Genomic DNA, 21683 nt, shown 5'->3' on the forward strand with positions numbered 1-21683 from the left:
GTGAGAAAAAGTCTCTTTTAAATTTTTAAATTTTTATTTCCCTGATAACTAGTGAATCGAGCATCTTTTTCCATTGCTTTTTAAAAAACTATCAAGATGAGATTGAACAGATTTCAAAATGGCTCACAGTAAAAGCTATAATATTCAGAGGTCAGAGTTACACCATGTACTTACTCTGTGGGCGTGGAACAAATGATGCAATCAAAGGACTTGAACTGACTTCAAGAGTACAATCAGCCAACCCTTCTGCATTCAGGAGACTGCCTGGATTGTTCCTAAATCCTTATAGGCAGATGAAAAATTGCTGTTCAAATCCTCTAAAGAGGAAGTGGCATATATGCCTTCATAAGCTATTTTAATTTTAAAATTTTTCTCTCTCCCCATGAAATTCTCCCTTCTAGCCAAACTAGATTTCTCTGTATACTACTTACTTCTTTTCTATTCTTTAAAGAATTGGAGAAGACCTGGTCACCATACCCCATCTTATAGCTTTTCAAGTACTTGAAGATTATTACTAACTCTCTTCTGAACTCTCTTTTCTTGGAATGAATGGGGGCCTCAACCTGTCCTCAACAATCTTTTCGACTATGATTTTAAATTATGTTGCTTTCTACATTCCAAATCCTCTGAGTCCTTAATACAAAAAAAGAGTGAAGAAGGAAAAAAAGAAACTCCCAATTTTGCAAAACACACTCTTGATATTTTGGCATCTTTCCGTCAATTCTGTACTCTATGCATCTTGTGGAGATATTAGATACACATTTTAGCATACTTTTAGACTTCCTCTGCCTTTAGAAACTTTCTAATGTAAATTAAAAATTATTCACAAATATTTGTAATAGCTACATAATACTCCAAATGCACCCTGATTTACCTAACAATTCTGATTCTGTTGCACACTTAAGATGTACCTGATTCCTTCCTACTTTGAATAATTGCTGTGAATAACCAAATTGTCAAACTTCTATCTAGAAAGACTAGATGGATTACTATAGTATTCTGTTTGTATATCTCATTCATGTAACACATAGGATTCAGCACACAGTAGTAGTTTAATATGTTCTTATTGTCTTACATAGAGCCTGAGTCAAGTTTTCTCCAGAGCTGAAATCATTATTCTTGTCTTATGGAAATAATTATTATAACTGATTAAGGCCACAACCAAACAATGTTTAAAATATCGCCACTGTGTCACCGAAGAATACAGGAGTTACTTAAAAGAAGGGGGTGGGTTATATCTTGTCATTCCATTTAAGAAGGAGTTACTTAGTAGCCCAAAGAGATAGGAAAAGAATAAAACAGAAGTATAGGCACCTTCACCATCAGAGACTGGGTTCAGTCCACGTAATAGAGAAATCTAGATACAAGTTGAGTATCCCTTATTTGAAATGCTTGAGACTAGAAGTGTTTTGGATTTTGTGTGTTTTCAGATTTTGGAATATCTGCATAAACATAATGAGGTATCTTGAAAATGGGACCCAATGCCGGGTGCAGTGGTTCATACCTGTAATCCCAGCACTGTGGGAGCCCGAGGCGGGCAGATCACATGAGGTCAGGAGTTTGAGACCAGCCTGGCCAACATGGTGAAACCCCGTCTCTACTAAAAATACAAAAAATTAGCCAGGCATGGTGGTGGGCGCCTGTAGTCCCAGCTACTCGGGAGGCGGAGGCATAAGAATCGCTTGAACCTAGGAGGCAGAGGTTGCAGTGAGCTGAGATCACGCCACTGCATTCCAGCCTGGGTGACACAGCAAGACTCTGTTTCAAAATGAAAAAAAAAAAAACAAAAAACCTGGGACCCAAGTTTAAATATAAGATTCATTTATGTTTCATACATACCTTATATACATAGTCTGAAAGTACTTTTATATAATATTTTAAATAATTTTCTGCATGAAACAAAATTTTAACTGCATTTTGACTGTGACCCATCACATGAATTCAGGTGTGGAATTTTCCACTTATGGTGTTATGTTAGTGCTCAAAAAGTTTGAGATTTTGGAGCAGTTCTGATCTCAGATTACGAATGCTCAACTTGTAATGTTGAAAAAGATTTCACAAATTCCCTCTCATGTAGGGAAAGCTGGAGGTGAATGTTTTTAGCATTTAGCAAAAACTGGAGATATTTCCAGTTTTAAAGTATTTGGCCCTGATACTAAAAATAGAGAAATGCTTTGTGTAAGCTAGCTTACAACTGAGGATAGTCTGAATAAATAAAAGATCCAGACAGGTGAGGATGCACTTGAGTTTATTTGTATTGTAATTTAGACTACTTAAAACATACCTCTTATTTAATTTTGTCCTACTAAGTTTTGGGTTATGTATGGCAGATTGGCATTATTTCCATTTTTTAAACAAATAAATTATTATCAATTAAGTAACTAGCTACCTGTCTCAGAAATTATTTGTAGGTTACTCTTCATGACACTGCTAGTATCAGAACAAGAAGGTCACTTTCCAGATAATTACAACTCCCTTTCCTACCAAATCCAGTTAAACTAGAAATATTATATTGAACTTTGTGAAAATATCACATTTATAGGTCGAATATCAGCAATTTCACACAGTTCAATCTAACATTAGGGGTGGGAAAAGAGGGAGAGACACGTAGCCTGACCATTTCCTTTAGTCTAGTGTCAACTGCCAGCTTCATTTGCAAAACGCTCACAAGGTCGAGTCTTTCAGTAACAAGACATGCAAGACTTTTGCTGAATGAAGCTCTCACAATGATATGTCTTTCTTTTGAGCAAAAGAAATACCTAAGCTAGAAATCAAAACACAGTAGCAAACTGCGTGCACGATTCAGTGTTCAAGAATACTTTAAGTTGCATATGTTTTCTTTTCCTTGACAATCCTTGCCCTTGCCAAATCAGGATGACTGACACTCTTAATTTGCAATTTCCTAACTTTCAAGAGGGTTTTTTCTCTTTGATTGCTATATAATGGTTTACCTAATTATTTTTTTTTCAAGTTGCAGTTTCGGATGTTTAATTTCAAAATCAATTTGAGATGTCTTGAGCTCCATTAATACACTGTGATATCGCTTCACTCATTTTCTAGCAAAGCACTTACTTTAAAAAATGCATCATTCTAATGATTTTAAATTACTCTACAGTGCACATACCAATTTACAACTATTACAAAATTTTACATTTTTTTCCCAAAGCACTTCACGTTTAAAGCTGTTCTGTATTTCAAGACAGAATGATAGCGTTAACTTTTAAAGGGCATGAATACGATTTAGGGCCTTTAAAATTTTCTGCCCTCTCTGATGTAGAATGTAACCTAAGTAAATAAAATTTTAAGTGTTCAGTGGGCATATAACATCAGCTTAGGATGAGGACATTATTATAAAATAATTTTCTTTTTATTTAAACTAATGACAATATTCCTTATAAATGGAAACAAACTCATTGTGTGTATGTGTGTAAGAGTAGCAATGTGTTAGTGTGTCAATTTACGTGTAAATATGCATGGGGTGTATATGAGTGGGTAAGCATGGGCTTGAGTGTGTGCATGAATGTGCCACAGTGTGTATATGTGTGATTGTGTGAGAGTGTGTATATATGTGTGAGTGCGCAAGAGTCTATGTGAACGTGAGAGTGTATGAGGGTTGCTTGATTGGGTGCATGTACATGAGTGTGTGCATAAGTGTGTTTGCGCGTATGTGTATTCATGTATTCGCTTGACTTTGTGATAGTGTGTTTGACTGTATGAATATGCAAGTGTGAATCTTTCCATTTTAAATACATGCTTGGAGATCAAATGCTACTTGTACTTTTATTTAGGCAGTCATTAGAGTGTGCTCTAAGAATTACTTTACTAATCTCAGAATAAAATGAGGGAAATGAAGTACCTCCCAACTGTATCTATAATACATCTATAAGATATTTGCATTAAACACACACACACACAATTTGTACCTTGCTTGAAATTTGCAGGGAAAAAATAGCTACATTCGAAATCTGCACCTGGTAATATCAGTTTCATAGATGTAAATCAGCTGCCAAAGTTGGGAAACCTTCCTTCCTCATTGCCTTTTAAAAACATTTTTGATTGCTTTATTCTCTCAGGATTGCTCATTCACAGTGACACATGCCACTCTCACAGCGATTGAGGATACTTTGGGATTAATAGTTAAAAGACTATAATTATCATCTGTTTTCGCCCCAGACCACCCTTGAAGTTGCAGAGAGCACTAGGCACATTTCTGGAATGAGCCTGATGCTCATTGTTTGATACAACATTTTCCTTTTGTTGGTTAAAACATGCTGCTCTAGAAGGTAGAGGCAAAGCCCTGGGGGCCAAAGCTACCGTGTAATAAGTGCCAGGTTCAGGGCTAGAATCTTTGTGTACGTTATCTCATTTAATCTTCAGTACAACCTTGCAAGATAGTGTTAGTACCAGTTTTCAGAGGAGGTGCTGTGGCTCAGAGAAGTTAAATGAGTTGCTTAAGGTCATGTAGCTAATTAGGAGAGAGGCTGGCATCAATTTTGAGTTTGTCTCACTCTAACACTGTTCTTTGAATTACACCGTACTGAAAGGTATGACCTTTCTAGTATTTATATCTTCCCTCACTGGGAATGGGGTTTCTTTGCCTGCCTGCTACTCTCTGCCCCTCAATTGTCTTCTCTAACGACGCCTAAAAACTTGATTGATGTCAAGTTCAAATCTACGTTAGAGGCAATATATCCATTTTATGAATCATACGTCCAATGTTAAGATTCACTATGTACTTATTTTAGAGTATACTGGCTTGGTTAAACTCACTACTGTCTGTGTAATAGATACTATTTGCTCAATAACTATTATGTGCCAGAGGTTTTACACATATTACACCCATTTTACAGATAAGGACAATGAAGCTTCAAGAGGTTAGGTAATTTGCTTAATGATACATAAGCAGAACCAATACAGTCGACATCCTTGCAGACAGTCCTGTATAAGTTTCTTTGGTTAGATCTGGGTAGGTAAATAAATCTAATGGAGCCTCAGTTTCTTCATTTATAAAATGGGGATAATGGTACTCTCACTGCAGGAGTCATAAGGATGAGACAATATACATAAAACATCTAGAACATATTAGATAGTTAATACATGATAGCTATTATCTGAGCCATTATTGTTAATGATGAGTATGGGCTTTAGCATTAAATAAACTTGGCTTCAAAAGCTTTGCCTCCTACTGGCTATTTGACTGAAAGCTGCTGAATTTCTCTAAGTTTTCATTTCCTCATTTACAAAATGAAGGTAGCATTTTACAGCACCTTTTCCTAAAGTATACTCCAAAGAACACTGCTATCTGCACAGTATATTTAAAAATGTGAGGTGACAACTGGGTTTCCTGATCAAAGATTCATGGGAAACTCTGGTAAACAGATTTCCTTATACAGGGCTTTTTTTAGTATCTATAATACGGGAATGTGCTTTGTGAATTTCCAAGTGGGAGCTAACACATGCAGTGTTTTTCCCTTTCATTATACTATAAAAATGCGTTTTTGTTTTTCTATAATACATTGCAATAAAAGGATTATATAAAAGATACTTCGGAAAGACTGATTTGTCCCAAAGATTAAATGGATAATATTTGTAAAGCACATATATAGTAAGAGCTCAATAAATGCAACAGTATTATTATTATAATTACCATAATCATCACTATAATCATTAAGAAGGAATTAGACAGAAAGAATAAGTTTAAGAGGTCTACTATGCATCATGGTGACTACACTTAATAACAATATATTATATAATTGAAAATTGCTAAGAGTAAATTTTAAGTGTTCGCATGAAAAAACAAAATAAGTGTGTGACTGTATTAGTCCATTCTCACACTGCTATACTTAAGATTGGGTAATTTATAAACAAAAGAGGTTTAATTGGCTCACGGTTCTGCAGGCTGTACAGGAAGAATAGTGGCTTCTGCTTCTGGGGAGGCCTTGGGAAAGTTACAATCATGGCAGAAGGCAAAGGGGGAGGAAGGTATCTCACATGGTTGAAGCAGGAGCAAGAGAGAGGGAGGGGAGAAAGGCTGCACACTTTTAAACAACCAGATCTCATGAGAACTCATTATCACGAGAGCAGCATCAAGGGGATCATGCTAAACCATTCATGAGAAATCTAACCCCATAATTAGAGAAGCTCCATCTACTAGGCCCCACTTCAAACACTGGGGACTGTAATTCTACATGAGATTTGGTGGGGACACAGATCCAAACCGTATCAGTGAGGTAATACCTATGTTCAACAGCTTGATTTAACCATTCCACAACATATATATATGTCAAAACATCATGTTGTATACCATAAATACATACAAGTTTTTACTTGTCAATTAAAAAATAAAATTTAAAAAGCCTACCAGAGTGCAGATGATCTGAGTGAGAAAAGGCATGTCTAATACACCCCTAGGAGTAGGAGTCTACAAACTCTACAGCCAGAGGATTTCCTTTGCCAGATTAAGGCGAGCTACTCCAATGGAGGTAGAAGCTTCAGCAGACAACCTACCACATAATTCCATTGAGTGTATGTATTTATTAAAATAGACTTTTTAGAGTCACCAAAAAGTTCTTTGATAACTAACATTTTTTTTGAAACACCCCAGGTTGGAATTCCACAGGTGAGCACTCTTATTGTACTGTACTTTCTGATTGGTTTTAATGTTCTCATACAATCTTGTTTTTAGCACAGGTATCTTCCCGTATATGAGTTTTGTCTCTTTCCCTCTCCACTTATCTAATAAACAACAGCCACCATAAAACCTGACAGATGTCAGGTGGACTGCTGCTGAATGCCTGACTCATACAACTGGATGATCTTCCTTTTGGTTCTGATTCAGTTTCCCAGCGATCTGGAAATGATTTGCCTTTGTTCTTGTATATCTCCTGCCAAGGTGCACACAGTTTGCTTAGATATATGGTCCTTTTAAAATCATCTTTAAACTTTTATCCATGCCCTGCTCCTTATGGTAGAGTTAATCATTCCTTGGGAGCTGAATTTCAGAATGGTGGTGGATCCTATTGCTTTCTACCAGAAGTCTTAAGGGACTGTGTGAGTTCTTTTCCCATGAAGCAGTCTTTTAGAGGGAGATGTAATAACCCAAAAGGAAAATTCCTAACACAAATAAAAATGTATTTATACACCAACCCTGATGGTACTGAATAGTAGGATGTGGGATAAATCTGTGAGAAATTTTCTCTGTATCTAGCCTGGAGGCAAACATAGATTTTACTTGTTGCATAGGACTATTTACTAGAATTAGATTCTCCTCTCTAACACCCATCCTTAAGATGGATATTCTGAAAAAGGTAGCCATTAATCATTTCTTCACTATTTTGATCCTTTGCATAGCTGTTCCAGAGCTATGTTTGCATTTACATTTTGATTTACTATGTAAGGAGGCTGAGAGGTGCTGATGGACTGAGAGGCTTCAACACTCTGTGGGCATTCCATTGAGTCCCAAGGACCATTTCAATCCTGCCCTCATGTGCCTTAAGTGAGGGGCAGCTCCCATTATGGATGAATTGATGCTAATTAAAATGGATATATGCACTCTGTCCTACTGTCATAGTATCTGGTTTGATAAGAATGATGGGCAGAGAAAAACAAAAAAATTCTGGCGAAGTTAATGTGGTGACTAGCAAAAATAAATTTAGAAAAGGCCATTTGGATTTTATCAGAGTCAAGTCTATATATGAAAAGCTTATTGCTAAGTAAAACCTCAGATTTAATATGACCTTGTAGGAAGATGTGAATTTGGCCGTTGCATTCCCTAAAAAGGCCAGGCTCTGTGGCAGTTACACAAGGTATGGATTTGGAGAATGAGGTCATGGCAGCTCAGATGCCAACCGACAGCTTGGTGATCCCGAGCCACCTCTGTCTATGTCCTAGTAATTCTCCCTTATATAGCACACATGATTTTTTAAACACAAGCTAAATAAAGCATCAGAGGAAGAGTTCATGGTTGGAGAAATATTAAAAGACTGTTCTAAATGATAAACTCGAATCCTTACCAGTTTGTTTAGAGTTATTATCTCCATAGGTCTTCTGGCTGGCTGGACCCAGAGTGTGTCTAACTCATTTTATGACATTAAAATTCTACTCTATCCAAGTTACCAACCTATTACTTTATTAGACATTTTATCTAAAGCATATGCTGGTTTCCTTCTTGAGAAACTGAAAGCCTGAGTTTCTCCAGCCTATATTCTATATAAGAAACAGGTTATCGTTAGGTATTTAATTATTCTTTCATTTCATATTTGTATTCTTTATCATCTTGTGTAGAGCTCTGAGTATTAATGAATTGATGCTCCTTCTGTCTTAGGAAATATATTTATTCTTTTATATTTCCTGGATACGATTTTATTGTCATAAACTAGAAGTAGATTTAAAATGGTTACCCTTGCTGTCTTATTATTGCCAAAAAGGATTGTTAGTCTGTTACATTAAGACTCAAGTAATCATTTTTGGTAGACCTTCTCCATATTTAATCTACTTTGTCAATAATTTCATACTGCAAGTTAACTTGTTCAGTTACCTTGGTATTGGAATAGAATCAGTTTAATTTGGAATATATGTGTAGTTATATTTTCCAGGCTAAACTTGATACTGCCACATGCTAAAGCACTGCTGCCCAATAGAAATATAATGTGAGCCTTAAGTGCAAGCCACATATATTATTTAAAGTTTTCTAGTAGCCACAATAAAAAGTAAAAAAAAATTATTTAGAAAAATTTATTATTAAAATTAATTTAAATAATATATTCTATTTAGCCCAATATATCCAAAATATCATTTCATAATATAATCAATATAAAAATCAATAAGGAGATATTTTAATTAATTTTCCATACAAGTCTTGAAGAGGAGCTAAAGGAGAAGTGTCTCATTGGTTTCAATGAAAATAAAGGTTTTATTTTCACTGAGCTATGGGTTTGTCTTTATCTTGAGGACACCGTGAATCACATAATTGATCATTTTGCCCTCTTGTGTTGGTTAAGAGGGAGTTAGAAAGCTACAGTACAATTAGACGTTACTTAGCTATGCACATGACTTCCTTAAATAAAGATTACATTTCTCAGTTCCTTTACAACTAGGTGTTTTCACATGACTAAGTTATCGATCGATAAAATGTAAGTGAATGTTTCTGGCAGTAGCTTCCGTGAGGTCTTCTTAAAAGAAAGTAGAGAAGTCCCTTTGCCTTGTCATTTCTTCATTTTGCCTATAGTGAGGATGTAATAGCTAGAGAGCACTGGCTCCCACTGTGTGCTATAGGGGTAAGAGCTCCATCCTAGAAACAGTACAGTGGTGAGCTGGAAGAAGCTTTCTTTCTGAAGTCACCATACAAACCCTGGACTGCCTGCCTCTAGATTTCTTTTGCCTAAAATAAAATAATACTTCTATCTTGTTTATCTCTTTTTTTCCCCTTGGGGAGGTATTTCCAATCACTGAACTATAATCTTAGCTGACACATCAGGAATGTAAATTTTCCTTGAATGTGATTTTATAATAAATAGTATGGCCCAAAGTAAAGGTAGTGAAGAGGCAGAATAGCTACTTTTTAGCTGACTTTCCAGTAAAGCATATATCTGTATTCTGCAAACACAGGAAAAATACCATTTGGGTAGTGACAAAAGAACATAAAGACTTTGGAGTAGAAAGAATTTTCATACTCCTTCAAATTAATTCAGCTTTACAGTGTTTAAAGATGAATTTCTTTGAGATTTATCTTCTACTAATTTATCTTCTACTCACAAAAGATTTGTCTTTGAAATGTGACTTCACAATGAGAATTGAAATACAATGCCAACTATAGCTACAATCTATCATTATAATTTAGTGTCCACTATGGGAAAAGCATCATGCTATGTGTTGCACATATGCTATCTCATTTAACCCCTACAACTATATTACAAAATACTAATTATTTCCCTATTTTATAGGACAGGCTCAGATAATCCAAGCAACTTACTCAAGGTAACACAGTAACTTAGAAACAGGCCTGGGATTTGAGTTCATTTCTGTCTGAATTTTTCCAAGCTGAATCTCTGACAACTTTTATAACATTCTGATAGTCAAGAAAAAGGTCCTGGGATCCTTCCCCATATATGCTCATTGCCAGCTTTCTAGCGATTCAGTGGAACTGTTGACAACGGGTAGAATCTGTTAAATTTATAGACGGCTCTCTGAATGGTATATTGGATAAAAGATATAAACCAGAAATCACGATACCTGTTTTTCATACTAACTATGTGCCTAATGAGCTATATGACTGTCCATAAGTCACTCAGCCTTTCTGGAACTCAGTTTCCTCATCTATAAAAGGAATGGGCAGAACTAGGTGACATCTAAAATCTCATCTATTGTCAATATTCTATGATTATGACAAGTCTGTCAAAAAAAGAAATGAACATAAAGAAGACTGTTGGAAAAGAAAGTAGGCAATCGTATTTAAAGTGCCTTAACTTTCATTGCTTGATATGCAGAATTCAATTTAAAAAATGAATGAACCTTCAATATCTTTCTTGGTAAAAAAGAAAAAAAATGAATGAACCTAGCAGAGAAGTGTGGGAAGTTTGTTTTGATTGTTGAAACTACTTATTCTTGACTCCACTATTAACCTCACTGGCTTTGCTATGGTTCCTGAAATGTCTTTTGAGTAATATTTCTTAGGACATTCTTTGCTAGCATGGAATAAGCTCTTCTAGTTTTGTGGAACTGGATCTAATATTGTTACCCATAGCTTAGTAGACTACATTCTTAATTTTACTAGAACTTAAGTTGTTTTATCCACTTAGAGTAAAAATGCTTATTACTAAAAATGAATTGAAATGTGAATTTAGGTTACAAATAGTTTGCAGATGTGTAAATTGAGACCCATAGTGGTTCACACGCCCAAGATTATATGGAGAGTCAGAGCTGTGCCAGGACATGGGTCATCTGCTGATTTGAGTGACCCAGAGATTTCATGAGGGTCCAGAGTGAGATAAAATTTTTAGCTACCTTGGGCCTGTGCAAGATTAGGGATATATATTGGGATATATATCCAATCTAGAAGAAAATGTGCCTTGCAGAGACAGACTAGAAGAAAATGATCTGTCTCAGGCTTGGGTCTATGAGGATGTTAAATATCAAGCCTCCTCTGAGACTTCATGGCCACTAGCCAGGTTTCATGTGGGTTTAGGGTTTGTATTTGTACTCTTTATTTGGCCCAAAAAATTACAACCTGATATTTTAAAGTTTACGCTGATTTGTAGTGTAGGCAGGTTCGTGACAGAAACAGATGTAAATCCTCATCAGAAGAATACTTTCTTCATACAGGACTTAGAGAGATTTCCAACTTATTTGAGCTCACAATTTAAAAAAGCCAAAAACAAGAATGCAATTCATATCCAAGAGTTCAGAGAAGTAACAAATCATAGACCCAGATCCACAAAGATTTCATATGCTGTATTTATCAGATACTGTATATAAAATAATCATGTTTCATGTAACCAAAAATACAATTAAGAAGCAAAAAATTACCCAAAACAATGGGGCATATTTTTTAAAAAGTTAAGTAAATATTTTAGAAACAAAAAGTAATCATTGAAATAAAAAAATTAATAAAAGGGTTAGACATTACAATAAACATAGCTAAAGAGAGATTTAGTGAGCTAGAAGATAAATATGGAGAAATTGCTTATATGATAACAAAGGGAAACAAAGAGATGGTAAGTAAGAAAATGGAGTAAAATACATGGAGGCTAGAATGGGATGGACAGTCTAAGGGAACTTCCAAAAGGATACCAAAAGGGGGAAAATCAAGATTCAAAGAGATAAGGACTGACATTTTTCTATAATTTATGTGAGACATAGGTTCTTATATTCAAGAAGCTCAGCAAGTCCCAAGTAGTATAAAAATAATGAATCTGGCTGGATGCAGAGGCTCGTGCCTGTAATCCCAGCACTTCGGGAGGCTGTGGCAGGCAGATCACAAGGTCAGGAGTTCGAGACCAGTCGGGCCAACATAGTGAAACCCTGTGTCTACTAAAAATACAAAAAAATTAGCCAGGTGTGGTGGCGTGTGCCTGTAATCCCAGCTACTTGAGAGGCTGAGGCAGGAGAATCACATGAACCTGGGAGGCAAAGGTTGCAGTGAGCCAAGATTGAGCCATTGCACTCCAGCCTAGGCAACAGTATGAGACTCTGTCTCAAAAAAAAAAAAGGATCCATACTGATTTTTTTTTTTTTTTTTTTTTTTTTTGAGACAGTCTTGCTCTGTCACCCAGGCTGGAGTGCAGTGGCGCCATCTCGGCTCACTGCAACCTCTGCCTCCCGGGTTCAAGCAATTCTCCTACCTCAGCTTCCCAAGTAACTGGGATTACAGGCATGTGCCACCACACTCAGCTAATTTTTGTATTTTCAGTAGAGACAGGGTTTCACCATGTTGGTCAGGCTGGTCTTGAACTCCTGACCTCGTGATCCGCCTGCCTTGGCCTCCCAAAGTGCTAGGGTTACAGGCATGAGCCACCGTGCCCGGCCCATACTGATCTTTAAGAAAGGCTATTGGGGTGTAAATTCTACCAGTGGCCTTAACTCTGAAGCATACACGATAAAGTAATTTGCCCTTCCTCTCAAAGTAAAGGAGTTCATTCAACTCTAATATGAAGAAACTATTACTTACCCTACTTACACCATGTGGGTGTTATGAGACTAATGAAATGTTTTTGCTAGGATACTGGAAATTTGGTAGCTGGGGTACAAGTCAAGTTCTTTATAGCAGACTCAACTACCCATTCAGAGTCTCTATGAGCCTGACCTTAGCAAGTTTCTAAGTGAAAATTTATTGTCCTCACTCTTTACTGAAGAACTAATTTATGTCCTTCCCATCCCTCTTCTCCTTCTCTCTAATGACTCAGGGAAATACATATGTAAATCAAATCTCTGGAACAGTCCTGTAGGTATTTTGTATCATCAAAGCTCAGTATGCAATTCAAACTCTAATAATGACCCTGGATCATGGCCATAATGATGAAATAAAAAACGCTGGTATGTATTTGGAGAAAAAAAGAAATAAAACAATCATATAAATGCAGGATATTTTTTATTACAGGAATAGTATCATTCAGCTTATTTGGGGTGAGTATATGGGGTACTCTTCTATATCTCCAAATATCTGATTTTGGAACACAGGATTGGGACAATTTATTCTGATCCTTCCCCATGGCCACTAATTTTTGCACAATTGAATTATGGCTTCCTTCAACCACTCTCAGCCATCTCCACCATAGAGTCTTTCTACTTTACCCTCCCCTGTCAGAGAATTTCCATGGCAGCAGGGCAAGCTGTAGTGGTAGACACTTTCTCCATAGGATCTCTCATATACATGGACAGACACACCCTGTAAATACTTCCTTTTGGGATCTACTGTCACTTCATATAGCTAAAAATGAATTGAGAAAAATGACAAATAGTCAATGAATCTGGAATTCAGAATAAGAGTTTAAGGAAGGGGAATAATGAAACACAAGATTTACTTGTTTTCTTTTGACATTTCCATTGGTCTGTCCAAATGGATTCTTACTATACTGTACTTTATGTAAATAAGCCCGCATTCAGGCTTACTTACATTTTCTTGCTTCACAATTGCCATCTTATTTAAATATATGTCTCTGGTTTGAAAAATAGTTTTAAAGCTTTAGTGTCCTGGAACAGTTAGTAGAGTTAGTTCAGATTTATAGAGAGGCAGCTGCAAACTTACCTCTTACTTCAAACTTGTCAAATTATCAAAAGTTTCACTATATGTTGCATTGTTGCCTGCTAATAATGGTATAACATGTGTGGTTTTATTGTCTCAGAACAAAAATGTAAAAGATGTCTTTTGAAACATTTGATATTTGATGTGCTTTAAATTGCCTTGCAATCTTAAATCACTCTGTGTGTGTGTGTGTGTGTGTGTGTGTGTGTATAAAGTCTTATGGCCATTAAATGAACTTTTGTATAAAGATAAAGAATTTTTGGATCTGAGATTATTTTGTGGTTTAATTTCTATTTTCATTTGGGCAAAAAAAGGCCTGGGGTGACAAACCATCTCTGAGTCGAATGTATGGCTACGATACCACTCTAATAGTGTGATTTTTTTCCATTTAATATCTACCTCCCAAAGATATTTCTGTAGATTCAGTCTTACATACTTAATTTGACTTGGAATTGTCTTAAGGATGCTTGTGAATTGTATTTCTAGTGCCACCAATGAATTTCATTTACTTCAATAATCTAGAGTTAATGTTTTAATCTCACTGTAATGTTAATGAAATAGCTACCACGTTTTATGCAGATGCTTGTTTTATTCAACCAATCAAATCAGAGTTACCTTAATGTTTATCTTTTATTTTTTTTACTGAGTAGAAAAAGAATTATTTTAAAATAAATGCAAGCACAGGTCTTCATACTTTGAATATCAAGACGAAGATAATGAAACCTACATATGAATTAGGCATAAGCTTTTTGTCTTTTATCCACTAAAAAGCACTATAAACCCTCCTATCATATTTCTGTGACTATCTATATTTCAACTTTTTTCTTGCCCCATATAATCTGCAGAAATGAACTTTAAGTCCAGGGAATTTGTAGCATTATGATAGTATTAACATTGTTGCTAACTAATAGAAACTTTTGTTTTTCTGAGAACTCAGTTACTGTTTCTAAGAAACCCAGGTGTGTGTCGGGAGCTGCAGGGAAGAATGTATCTGCAATCCTAGGTTCCTAATATGGTGACATTAACTGTCTCTTTTTCTACTGATGAAGATGCTAAATTCTGAATACCTTATATTTGAGTGGACTTTTCCCTTCAGTGGCATGATGAATAGCTCCATAGTTACCCTCATGGTGTGTGCATTACATTTTGAACAAAGATTCTTTAACAAATGGCATGTATGAGTCTGCTGTAACTGTTATGTGTAAAGGAAAAAAACACTGTGTACACATGAATCATTTCACAAGACCTAATAAATTCCTGGAAATTGCAGGAAAGTGATGCATTATATGTGCTAGACATGTAGAGTCAGATGAAAAATATTGATTATTGGCACTTTCAGTAAACAGGAGAACTAATAATGTTTTTAAAGCATATGGTACTTGTATAATCAAGGAAAGTTTCCTTAGCAACAATAATTATATAAACCTCTTACAACCTCCTCTTCTAATTATCTGTTTTATTAGTAGATTCATATCATCATCCATTAGGGAACACTTCAAAACATAATGAGACACTGTTATAATGAAGATATATACACATACATGTGTTTATGTGTGTATGTATGTGTATCTCCATATATAAAGGGAAATCCTCAAATAACATAGTCTATATATCGAAATGTGGATGTCCTTATTATGAAAACAAAGCTATTTACAATTAATAAACTCAAGAGAGTTTATGAACTAAATCTATGAACCATTCATAATCAGTGTCAATTGTTCAATATACAGCATTAATAATCATAAATCTCAGTGTTGCAAAAGAACTCAAGGGCCATTTTGCTAATCTTCTACCATTTCACATATGAGGTGGCTAAGACTAAAAGAAAATAAGTTACTCAAGGTCACTGTGTGTGAATACATGCATACCCACACATATACTGTTCTCTTTCTGATGGACAAGGTAGATACATGTCATAGGATAGTGTAAAAAGAAATATCCTTATAACAAAGCCTTCTGACATGTTAAGGAACTAACCTTCCTTAGAAGGGGCACATCATGAAAATACCTTATATGATTTCTGCTGAATAGCAAATAGTATGTTCAAGGCCTAATGTTTCACATCTCTCCAGCTGATTAACCCACTTCTAAGATACAGCGTAATAAGAGGGGATGGTAGTAGAGAAAGGACAAGAGTTAACCTCCCTATTAAATGCTTATCACTTATAAATTTTGCTGTCAGTTATTTGCAAGCAATGACAGAAGGAGTGGTTCAGAGGAGGTTTCATCAAGAAGAGAGCAATACAAAGTTCTAAACTGCTTTTATGCTCCCTTTCAAAGACTGTGTGACCAGGATAAGTCAGATTTTACAAAAGGAATATAGCAGACACGTTGTACAGTGCTGATCTCAGAGCCTAGGGCCAATACTCTTAGAATAGGCTAAATGTATTACTGAGATTTCATGATAAGGAGTTATGTTTTAACGGAGCATTTGACCTGTGGTATATCCAAATCTAAAGCACAGTATAACAAGCTTCTATTGTATTCCTCTTCAGGTATTTTTAAAGAATGCGTTAACCTTTGTGAAGTGCCATGAGATCATCAGGTTAAAGCAGCCTATATCAAATATCATTTTAGAGCTGCTAACAACACTCAATGTACCTAGAAATACAGACTGAAAATAATCAGTAAACCATTCACTATAGTCCCCCTGGTATCAGAGCAGCACCGTTAACATGCTAACAGCTAAGCTTCATGTGCTTAGTGGAAGAAAATGATCAATGGCAAAGAGCATATCCACCTTTGAAATGACATGATCCATTATAAGAATCAGATGTTAAATTGCTTCCTGTACTGAGCACACTCAATTAAAAGTCTGCACAGTGAGATCATCTCGATGGTGAAATATGCTCTGTGGGAACAACCTTTATGGAGCTTAAAAATCACAGAAGGACTATTCCTACCATGACACTGGAGATTTGGAAGGCATTTCCTTCCCTTATTTTTCAATCTGCTAGTTTTATTAGGAAGCCTTTTGCCTGAGAGGCTGCTGAGTTTTGGGTCATACCTATCCACCCTTTTGCTTCTGTGAACAAGAGATGATTCTAGTGATCTTTTTCCTTTGTGGTCCAGAATGGATGAATGTGGCTTTGGTCCAGACCTCTGTACAAAAATGTGTCACTTATGTACTTGGTATTTGATGTTCTTCATCTCGTTTTCAGCAAGCTAATCTATTCACCTGAGTTCTGTCTCCTTGTCTAACTTTTCCTCCTTCCTTTGGCAGGAGTAGGGCCTGAGGGCTGAAAAGAATGCTAGACATTACATAAAATCAGCAGACCTGGTTTCTTCTGGCAGGTTTGCAATTAGCCAGGTCTATGACCTTGGACCAATTATTTAACCTTTCTGGTTCTCAGTTTCTTCATGTTTAAAAAACTCATATATTTCTTGTTCATTTTTTACCATCTGTCTCTCCCTGCCAGACTGCAAGCTCCATTAGTGCAGGAATCTTTGTTTTCTTCACTGATATATCCCAAAAGTGTAGCAGATGGCACAAAGAAGATATTCAATGAAAATTTGTTTAATAGATGAATATTTCACATCTCAGTTAGTAGTGTTACCATTCATCCAGTCTCCCAATATAGAAATCATGGAGTCAGTGAAAATTCCTGTCTCCCCTTATACCCACATAGTCACCAAGTACTATTTTCTTTCTTTCTTTTCTTTCTTTCTTTCTTTTTTTTTTTTTGATGGAGTTTTGCTCTTGTTGCCCAGGCTGGAGTGCAGTGGTGTGATCTCAGCTCACTGAAACCTCCGCCTCCTGGGTTCAAGTGATTCTCCTGCCTCAGCCTCCCGAGTAGATGGGACTATGGGTGCACGCCACCATTTCTGGCTAATTTTTGTATTTTTAGTAGAGACGGGGTTTCACCATGTTGGCCAGGCTGGTCTCGATTTCTTGACCTCATGATCTGCCCGCCTTGTCCTCCCAAAATGCTGGGATTACAGGTGTGAGCCACTGCACCCAGCCCCAAGTGCTATTTTCTAGCCCCTCTCATGTCTGTCCTTTCCTTTCCATCTACACTTAAATTCCCTTATATCAAGTTTGCATCATTTTTTGACTATATTCTGCAAACCACTTACAGAATGACTTGCTAAAATGCAAGCATGATCATGACACTACCTTCTTTAAACACCTTAAATGGCTTTCCTATTGTCCTCAGGGTCAAGTCCAAGCTCCTAGGCATGGCATACAGAGACCTTCAGGATCTGTGGTCTTTTGTGATCACTTCCTCAACCATCAGTTAATGTTAAAGACTCTTTGCACATTGTATCTCTCTCTCTATCTTTTAGCAATTAGTTTAAGGTATTTTCATCTTTATTCACACTTGTCTCCCCAACTATAGATGTTTCATCCTTCTTTGTATACTATTGCCTCACATGCTGTCGGAGACATAATAGGGGCTCAGGCTCAAGAAATGTTAGGCAAATGAACAAGTAAATGAGGAGGTTTGACTAGTGCAGTAGTCTCACACTGTGAGGCAAACTGCTTAACTTCTCTGTGCCTCAGTGCATTAAAATCCATAGGGATGCTGAGGTGGATGGAAGAGGAACACTTATTGAACATTGAATCAGATATCTACACTTTTTTCCAGATCTAATATTCTATAGGGCTATCATTTTTTTTTCTCATTTCATTTGCTTTGGTGGCTAAGGATTGTTTGGGGTGAGAAAGGAGTGGGGTAGGGTTTAGGATACTTCATCTGGAAGAGAGAGAAAGAGGGGGCAACATACAGGCATGTTCATAATTACCCTTTTCCTCCCCCTCTGTGATTTTCTTCTTGGTCAACAGGACTAGTGCATGTCTTTGTGTGTTAGGGAGTAGGAATGGGCAAGGAAAGAGAAACTCTCAGTACATTGAATTTAATGTTAACTCAATGGAAGTACAAACATTTGAATTTATGCAACTGGAGAGTAGTACATTACCAGGAATTTTATCTAATTCTGAGGCATCAGGAAGGGCACATAAAGGATGTGAGTGATCTGAAGGAACAATTATATGATTCAGAATCACTGTTTGATCAATATGTATTTATTAAATCATATATAAACAGGCAAGCTTTTGACTCACTGTAAAGCAACCTACCATAGTAAAGACATTAAATGTTGGTGTTCTCTAGGGTTCTGATTTTCTTCATTCTCATTTTCTACACTCTCCCTGGACAGTAGCTTGCCTTCCTGTGGTCCCAACTATGTTCCAAATATTTGTCTCTAGCTCAGGATTCTTCTCTAAGTTTCATTCTTGACTATCAACCCCTCGCTGGCCATATGCAAGTGGGATCTTCTGCAGATGCCTATGACACAGTATGTCCACAACTGAGCTCACCATAGCTGGCCCCTCTGCCCCAAACCCACTTTTCTGCCTATGTCTTTTCTCTCTCAGTTGGTGGCACTTACTTTTACCTAGTCATCCAAAGCAGTTACCCTGTCTCTTTTCTCTACATCTACCGTGGTTATTCCTCTCTAGTCTGTTTCCACCTCACCATTCTCACAACTACAGCTTCAATTCAGGCCCTTCTCACCATCATGCTCCTTGACTACTCCAATAATCACATTGCACATGTCTCTTAGTTCCTTATATCATTCAGCTACAATTGGTCTTCTCAGTGGTCTATCTCAAAGGCAGTTTGTTTTAAATCACTTAATGCTTTCCTATTGTGTCAAGAAGAAATGCAAATTCCTCAGCATAGTGTGTAAATAAAACTCCCTTAGTTCTAGCCCCTGCTCATCTCACCAGTTTTATCACCTTCTGCACTCCTAGGCTATAGCTATACCCAATGGCTTGCAAGTCCCCAAATGTGTCATTTAGATTCATAGCTCTATTTCTTTGTTTAAGCTGCTCCTTCTGCCTGAAATGTTCTTTCCTCTCTTGTCCATGTGATAAACATGCAATCATCATTCTGGTGTTAATTCAAATGTTAAGACTTCTACAAACCTTACCTGACTGTAAGGCTTCTTCTCACAAAAATAGTCTACTGCTGCCTCCTTTGTGCTCTGTGACACATGGCCCTGGACATGGTCCAACAATGATACATTTGTATACGTGGTGAGTTAGATAATAAATTTCTGGAGGACAGTGCAGTATAGTGGTGAAATATATGAACTGTGAAGCCAGAAGGTATATGGTTGTCTTTGGGCAAGTTATTTCACCTCTCAGTGCCTTGCTTTCCTTATCTGTAAAGTAGGCATAATTATCATACTTATAGAGTTGTTATCAGTGAGTTAATATATGTACAATGCTTACAATAGTGACTAATACATAATAATTATTATGTTTGGTATAATAATAATAACATTAATATTATCATTTTAAACTTAAAGTTCTAAGCCATGATACGGCATCTGAAACATGGAAGGATGGAAAGTATTCAATAACATTTAGTAAGTAAATTAATAATCAAGTTAGGTCCCTACTGTACAGTCTCATAATACCCAGAAACTTTCCCTTTGTAACCTTTTTCTAACTTGTTAAATGTCTCTCTGACTAAACTGTAGGATCCATTTGTGCAAGGACCCCATCCACCTTGTTCACTACTATAAACCTAGCATCAAGCACCATGCCAAGAACTTAGCAGGCACATGTATATTTGTTAGACATAAAGGTTATATGTGTATATAAGGATGTAGATATATATATAGTTTTTAAGATTTTCATTTAGTTATTAGATTGCTTTTAGCATTTTGATCATTTTCTGAAATTGTAAAATGCATTCCTCTTTCCTGTATTACACCTATGTGAGGCAACAAAATTTCAGTGAAGTATTGTTAGAACTGCGGTGAATTATTATTCTAAAATTAAACCTCTTAACAGAGAAATCCTCCTCTTTCCTTACAATGTAGGATCACAGACTTTTCAGCTCATGAGTTAATTCAGTGGTACAAAAAGTCCCACAGTGCTTCAATCCTTCCTGCTTACCATGTCATTTTACATCTTTAACAAAATTCATAGGCAGAGGCTTTCTAAGAGTTACCACTTATTAATTCTACTTATTTAATGAGTACATGGTTTGAAGATAAGAAAAATGGTATAAAGAATGACTCGTTATTTTTAGTGCTTATAATTCAGGTGAAAAGACAAGCCATGTGCACACACATCTACATCACAATGCTTTCTGTGCTCTTTAGCAATGTGCATGATAAGATTTCAGGGGATCCTGGCTGGCGCTGTGGCTCATGCCCGTAATCCTGGCACTTTGGGAGGCCAAGGCAGGCGGATCACGAGGTCAGGAGATCGAGACCATCCTGGCTAACACGGTGAAACCCTGTCTCTACTAAGAAATACAAACAAATTAGCTGGGCATGGTGTCACGTGCCTGTAGTCCCAGCTACTTGGGAGGCTGAGGCAGGAGAATCACTTGAACCTGGGAGGCGGAGGTTGCAGTGAGCTGAGATCGCATCACTGCACTCCAGCCTGGGTGACAGAGCAAGACACCATCTCAAACAAAAAATAAATAAATAAATAAATAAATAAATAAATAAATAAATAAATAAATTCAGAGGATCCCTGTTGATGTGATCAGCGAACATTTTATGGAATGGCCAAAATCATAGGTAGTCTTGGTGGACGGGTTGGATTTCACTAGGTGGAACTACAATAGCATCTCATGTGGAGGAAAAGGCATGGAGAGAAGTAAAAAATATGGTTCACTAAGGGTAAGGAGAGCACATAGATTACTTTGGCAAAGGAAGGATTTATGCAGGAAGCAAAAATAGAAGATACGCTGGAGAAAGATTTTTGGAATAGTTTGTGGTAGGCTTTTGATCATAGACTAGTTTATCTACAGATAATGGGAAACCATAGAAGATGCTAGAGTAGGGAATGAAAAAAGGAAAGCAATATTGTAGGAATAGCAATTGAGTGGCAATATAGCAATATGTAAAATGGGATAGAGTTCCTGGGCTAAGCTGTGTTTTTAAGTGATGGGACACCCAGTAGAAATATTTCGCAGAT

The 21683-nt window shown here is 36.6% G+C and overlaps 1 protein-coding gene across 2 annotated transcripts in view; it reads right to left on the reverse strand.

Annotated features, from left to right (window-relative positions):
• TENM1 (teneurin transmembrane protein 1) overlaps nt 1-21683 on the reverse strand; it is a 274157-nt gene that overhangs the window by 240260 nt on the left and 12214 nt on the right. The gene's annotated exons all lie outside the window — the stretch shown is intronic.

The sequence above is a fragment of the Mandrillus leucophaeus genome, unplaced genomic scaffold, assembly GCF_000951045.1.
Source record: "Mandrillus leucophaeus isolate KB7577 unplaced genomic scaffold, Mleu.le_1.0 Scaffold661, whole genome shotgun sequence".
NCBI classification, from domain to species: Eukaryota; Metazoa; Chordata; class Mammalia; order Primates; family Cercopithecidae; genus Mandrillus; species Mandrillus leucophaeus.